The 6,859-nt window shown below is 31.2% G+C and overlaps 1 long non-coding RNA gene across 1 annotated transcript; it reads right to left on the reverse strand.

The window, feature by feature from the left end:
- Nucleotides 1-266: 266 nt before the first annotated feature.
- On the reverse strand, nt 267-1,976 carry LOC127866936 (uncharacterized). The gene is made up of 2 exons (XR_008043167.1): nt 1,851-1,976; nt 267-1,683 (listed from the first exon to the last, which is right to left on the reverse strand). It is a non-coding gene; the product is annotated as an uncharacterized LOC127866936 (long non-coding RNA).
- Between the last annotated feature and the right edge of the window lie 4,883 nt (nt 1,977-6,859).

Consider the following 6,859-nt stretch of genomic DNA (forward strand, 5'->3'; position numbering starts at 1 on the left):
TTGTGGTACATTTGAAGCGTCATTCAACCGGTGAACCCCAAATGCTTTACATCGACCATTCAAACTCGCTGACCCTATGTTTTTCCTGTAATGTATAGGCAATAGTGACTTGCCATAAAAAAGACTAGTGTGTGTTAGTAAATGTTTAAAAAGTTTCTCGAGTTTCATTATTGTCATATATTGAAGTCTCTAACTTCATAAAATATAATAGCATTAATATTATTTGATTGATGAAGCTAAATGAATAATTTGCTTTAAAACACAACAACATATTCTAACCTTTATTTTCTTAAACACACTCACAAAAAGGCAAATTAACAAAACGGAAAACTATTATACTGATGTAAATGTACATGGTCATAAGTATTAAGTATGTTTAATTTAAGTGGTACCGGAAAGCAGACTTAACTTGCTTGATCAAACTGCAAGTATAAATTAAACTTAGAAAATAATTACCCGTTATAAAAAAATTAATATTCAAACTACTATACAATAATTTTATGTCACGATTATTAAAGAAAATAAATTGTTATAATCACCCGTTTATAATTATTAACGTATCATAAAGACGAACATTTAAATATTTTGTTTTATGTGTTGAATGATAAATGATGCTGTTGATAATTATTCAAGTAAAACAACATCGATTACCTGTCTTATTATTAATTTAAAGTATGCTCAATTACAAAAAAAACTTTCATGGTTTTTGAATGATTTTTATTGACATATACCTTTAAATACTTATGTAATAAAAACAATAAACAAGTGAAAGGGGTAGGAAGTTTAAACAATTGTCTACACAAAAAGCTAAATCTTGACATATCTAGCATCTATCGGTATCGATGTAACTCGTGAGATACTCTTGAATACGTTGACTTCTTTGGTAACATTCTCCGTCAAGCACTATGTAAGATACTTTCCAACCCTTCAGATTCACCATGTCACAAGAACATTCAACGTATGTGTTAGTAAGATTAAGCAGATGAAGAGATGGTAGCACAGTGACGGCGCCAGGCAAAGTGGTTAGAAAGGTGTTCGACAGAATCAGTCGTATTAGATTAGGCGTCTTGTGAAATGCCATTAATGTGATATTTTGGATTGGATTAAATTGTAGATAAAGTTGTGTTAAATTACTTAACCCATTCATATCGTTATCTTCAATATATTCTAAGAAATTGTTAGAAGGCCATCTTTGAAATGATGCCATCCCAAGATCTAGACGTTTAAGAGAAAGTCCAATTTTAGCCGCGACTGCGGAATTTAACGATAATAAAGTATTTTGTAAAATAGAAAGAGATTCCAGATGTGTAAGCGAGCTTATTGCTTCTGGCAACGTTAGAAGGTTGTTGTTGTCAAGATAAAATCCGGTCACGCTTGATTCGATGCCACGAAACGCGTATTCGCTTAATTGCGAAATGTTATTTTGATCGATATGAATAGCTAATGAACAGTTCATGAAGCGTAAAGTTTGAAATGCATCGTCTGGAATGCTGGAAATCTTATTCCGGTCCAGTGCAACCGGGTATTATTGAATAGTTTCTCGTCAAAAGAAGGGATCCGAGTAAGATCACGTGCGGAGCAGTAAATGGCGTAGGAATTGTACGAGCATGGATCTGTTATGGTGTCCAGAATGAACGTGTGGCCAGGTGATCCAAGCCAAGACAAAATGATGACACCAGCCACCTGTAATATCAATTTACACGTATACTCTCATAGGAACTAGCATACACGAAAATACACGAACATATCAACGCGTTTCTTTTCACAAAGGACTATGCGATAATAGGTGAAACAACATTGAAATAATTATCAACAATTCATTTAGGCGGTGTAAAATAAATGACTTTTACCATAATGTATTTAGTTCCATTCATGTTGCTGCGCCCGAGTCCTGTCACGTTCAGATAAGAAATAAACCCAAATGGACGCGAATGTGGAGTGTCTGATTAGATTGCACAGGGACTGTTTCAGCTATCTGAACAATACACTTCTTAAAATGGAACAAAGGTTGACTCGTTTTAAAATATACAATGTATACAATGTATTCAAGACAAGACATATTTATTCAGTCTTGCACACTGTACATCGTCTTAACACTAAATATTTCACAATAAAATATGTCACAGAGATAAACATTGTAATAATATAAACATAAGCAGCATCGTATACGGTTACGAAAATACTTGGTAAACTATTTTTTTTAAATATGGAGGATAACTTTATGAAGTTAAGTAACAACATTAGAAATGTTATTTCTTAAAATCAGAGCATCTTTTACAAATCTTGCTATACAAATGCCTCATTTTTTGAAATGCGTAACAAGACATTAATTACAATTTGTGGTAAGAAAATATTGCCCCTATCATGGTAATTCGCTATTGAGGGGAATTATTATTTATTTATTTGTTAAATAAATATAATTATTTTCACAATTTTAACACTTAAGATGAAACAATTGTTTTTCTATAGCCACTTAAACAGATGATAGTTAATGTTCAAATGCAGATCGGAAATTCACTCACCTTAATACAATGTATGTTTTTTTTTACAAAATCAGAATTATATTAATTTTTTTATTTCAATTTAGTGATCTGTATATGTTCTTGGTTTTGTTCTTTCCGATAGTTTAATTATATTTAAAAAATATGGGTTTTGTTTTTATTTTGCACTCGCATCAAAACCAAAAGTAATGTTATAATGAATATACCGCCAATACTGTTGTTATTCCATAGAACATTACAAAAACAATAATAGTATTGAGGTAATCTTTTGTCAAAAATCATAAAAAGCGACATTTAAAGTTATGGTAGCCAGAACTAGCATTATTCAGGAGGTAAGTAACCGACAAGTTACATGTTAAGTTGTTTATAATTCATCTATTATTATTAATATTATTATTATTTATTTTCACGAGTCACATTCGGTTATATAGTTTCATTCGTTTAATGCGACGCTTTCTAAATGTGATTGCTTATTGACTTACTTAAATCAAAAAGTTACAATTATGAATAAAAGTTTCATTCTACAGCGTTAGCTTTAACAGAAATATAAAGTTTAAAGAACTAAAGCATCATAACATTTATGAGGAATACATTGTCAGTGAATGAAGCAATAACTTTAACTGGTTACAAGATTATGTGTAATAAAGATAAATCATTATAGCCTGCAACACTGTATTCTCAATGTACCATAGGAGTAATAATTTGTCTAAACACAATCTTTATAAATCAGATAAATATTTGAATAGAATCACATTTTACATTACTGCATATAAGCATTACTTGTTTACAATGAAAAACCATACAATTTAACTGTACTCACATAAAAAACAATACCACTGGGACCTGTCCGTCATTCTTATATATGTGATAGGGGCAATTGCACTTAACCGGTACGTAAAAAGAAGAAGGGAAAAGCGTACCATAACCCGCAACACCTAACACTTAACACCTAAAGCAACAGCTAACAATCCTTTTTATCCTAAACCCCCGCTTTGTCGATAGTGGTAAACAACTGCGTACCGGTAAAGTGCAATCTAGCCGTTATATATTATCACAACAGGTATATCCGCTGTAAAAGGGAATAGATAATACTTACATTAAATCTAACATCTGACATACCTTCAATGGAAACAATCAATTTAGTTGATATCATTTTAAGTGGTGTGCAACCCAAAGAAGTTTAACAAAAATAATAATGTCTGACCCAAGCACCTGCAATAAGACTTATTTAAACAAATCCAAAAATAAAAGTGTAGAAGTTGTATGGGAAATGTCATTTCAATTGTTGTTTAAGTAGAATTTGGCGTCAAATTATATTCTCCATCATTTTCTGTTATTAAATTACCAAGAATCCATTGATATTGGCAGAAGAGATTTTTTCTTGTAGATTTAACAAGAAGGTCACAAATGTTTATTTAAAAACAAATCTCAGTGAGCATAAATGAAATACTGCGATAATAGCTGCCCCGAAACAATAACGGTCTTGAGAATATTGTTCACAAGACTTGAGACTATTGGCAAATGGTAAATGGGTTTAACAAAACATACCTGCTAGTGTAATAATACATGTACTCAAATCTTAACAAGGCTCAGCGCAAACGGTATGCACATATCATACAATGTAAGTTGACTTTCGTACGGAAAATATCTTCCATCACATGGTACATGGTTCTGCTAAAATAGTGCAGGTTGAAAACTCAGAACAGTCTGGGGACATGCCTAGTCCAAGAAATAGTCTTTAACTTAATTGGAGGTGTGTTAGGATAATATTCATTTGCAATTTAATATTGGGAAAGAAAATAACAATGTTCAGCAAATTTTTAGACTTATTGTGTGACCATTGCAGACCTCATTGTAACCAATTATGTTTGTCATTTTACATCAGCTGTATTTCTCTTTCTTTTAGCACAATTAAACACACACATAATCAGACTCGAAAGCGGGTCATTAGCCCTGAATCGTCACCAGTTATATCAACATCTAAAAGAATTAAGACAGTCGACAATGAAAATGTTATAAAAACACCACACAGAAGACCTACAGTAGTTGAAGGACTCGTAAGAAGTCTTGAGAAAATAAAAGGAACGCCTAAACGAAAGACAACTGTAATCGAAGGCCTGCTTACTAGTTTTGAAAAACTGAAATTGGGTAGGTGAATTATATGATAATTATCTGACACATATTTTAACTTTTCAAACTTAAATTAGCCATTCCTTATTCCAAATATAGTTTATTTTGCTTTATAGAATTATAAAATACCCATTTGAAAGTTAAACTGATAAAACTTATCATCTTTTCAATAAACAACACCAACATACCGCCTTTCAAGAGGGTCTTTAAATGTAAGGGCTCACCTGTGTCTGATTTTGCAAATCATGGCCTATATCAGAATATGTTGGATTCAGGTGTAGCTTTGGCTTGTGCCTAATTGTTCAGTTAAGGGATTCCTCAATTCACAATTATGCTATCTGTGTTTATCTGTTTTAGGTATTAAGTAATATAGAAATTTATATAGGACACATGGACACAAATAATAAAACATAAAACCCATATGGCTTGGAGGTTTTTGTTGATTTAATGTGTCCTATTTGAGTGCTATAAGTGCATCTATGCCCCTGTGATTTTTATAGCAATATCCTTGTGGAATCTCTGCCCTTTTTCACCATTATTCATGTAATAAATATATATGGTTTTTTTTAAGTTTTAATCATTACAAACTATACATTAATGATTTGCTTCTCAAATGCTAAATTATTTGGGGAAAAAACACAACATAATATATATGCATGTATTTTGATTTACTGGTGTAATAATACTTGTGTTTGCTTTGCCATTTATTTAGTTATTGTATTGTAAACATTTGTTTAATATTTTAAATCAAATGCAAATTATTAAAGAATTATTACTTATGCAACTTGTTAGAACAGAATTTTTGGATATAGTTTGTGCATACACTTTTACTGAAATAATTGAGATTATAATTAGCCTTTAAAATTGTTACAATCAGAGAGCTTTGAGTAATTCATAGAAATATCTTGCCTTATAATGAATCGCTGTCTTATTAGTAACTAAGAAACCAGAAAGTCAACATGAAGGTGGAGAAAAAACTTGTCTAAAAACAATTAATATTTGGACTTGGTGATCATAGTTACTCATTTTATTTATTTCTCCGTTAAACTGGTCTTGTTCTGAATACCATATTTTTTCTGTTAAATTGTTATTCCCACCCAGTTAATTTAATATATATATTGATGCTGAAATATAGAACAATGTGTGTCTAAATAAGCAAATTTAGTGCTATCTGAAAATCAACGCAACAACAATTACTGGCAGTGAACTATGATAATGGAAGTATTTTCAAGACCAATTATGTTTGTGTTTTAAATATAAAAACAGAGTTTTAAAATATCATTCAAATTACCCTTTATTATTTCTGTAAATTATTTTTTAACACATTCGAACAAAAATAAATATTTACTGTACACAATCAGCCTTTCCGTGTCACTTACCGGTATATGTTAATTGTAAATCATAATACTTTTAAATATGTAGTGTGTCATCATTTAACTACACTATGTCCGTACATGTAGCTACATTTAGCATACATTAAAACGTCTATTCTATTCACACCAAGAGCTTTCAAACAAAAACATACAGGCAAGAAAATCTTTTTTTACGAGCATAAAATTGGGTAGTGAAACTAAACTTTTTTTTCTTTTAAGAATTGGTGTCTTATCAACATGACTTGTATAAAATTATTTTGATAGACAGGGACTTGAAATAAAATGATTCTTGCTGATAAATGCTGACAAGTACCGCATGTTTCACCTTGTGGTAAAGCCAGAATATAGAAGAAAAAAATGACATAACTGGTGGTCAGTAAAAAAGTTTCCAGTTTTTCAGAAGAATTTTCATATTCCAGCATCAGAATATTATTGTTATTAGCTCATCTATTTTTTTTTAAGAAAAAAAATATTTTCATCACCTGAGCGTCTGCGTCGGCGTCCGGTTAAGTATATTGTTTAGGTCCACTTTTCTCATTAAGTATCAAAGCTATTGCATTCAAACATGGCACACTTACTTACTATCATTAGAGGACTGGGCAGGCAAAGTTACATAACTCTGGCTGGCATTTTTACAGAATTATGTCCCCTTTTTATACTTAGAAAATAGAAAATTTGGTTTAGTTTTGTGTTTAGGTATACTTTATTCCTAAAGTATCAAAGCTATTGCTTTCATACTTGCAACACTTACTATCATAAGGGGACTGTGCAGACAAAGTTATGTAACTCTGACTGGCATTTTGACAGAATCATGGTCCTTTTTATGTCCCCCATCACTATAGTGGGGGACTTTGG

Source organism: Dreissena polymorpha, chromosome 2 (assembly GCF_020536995.1).
Source record: "Dreissena polymorpha isolate Duluth1 chromosome 2, UMN_Dpol_1.0, whole genome shotgun sequence".
Taxonomy (NCBI): Eukaryota; Metazoa; Mollusca; class Bivalvia; order Myida; family Dreissenidae; genus Dreissena; species Dreissena polymorpha.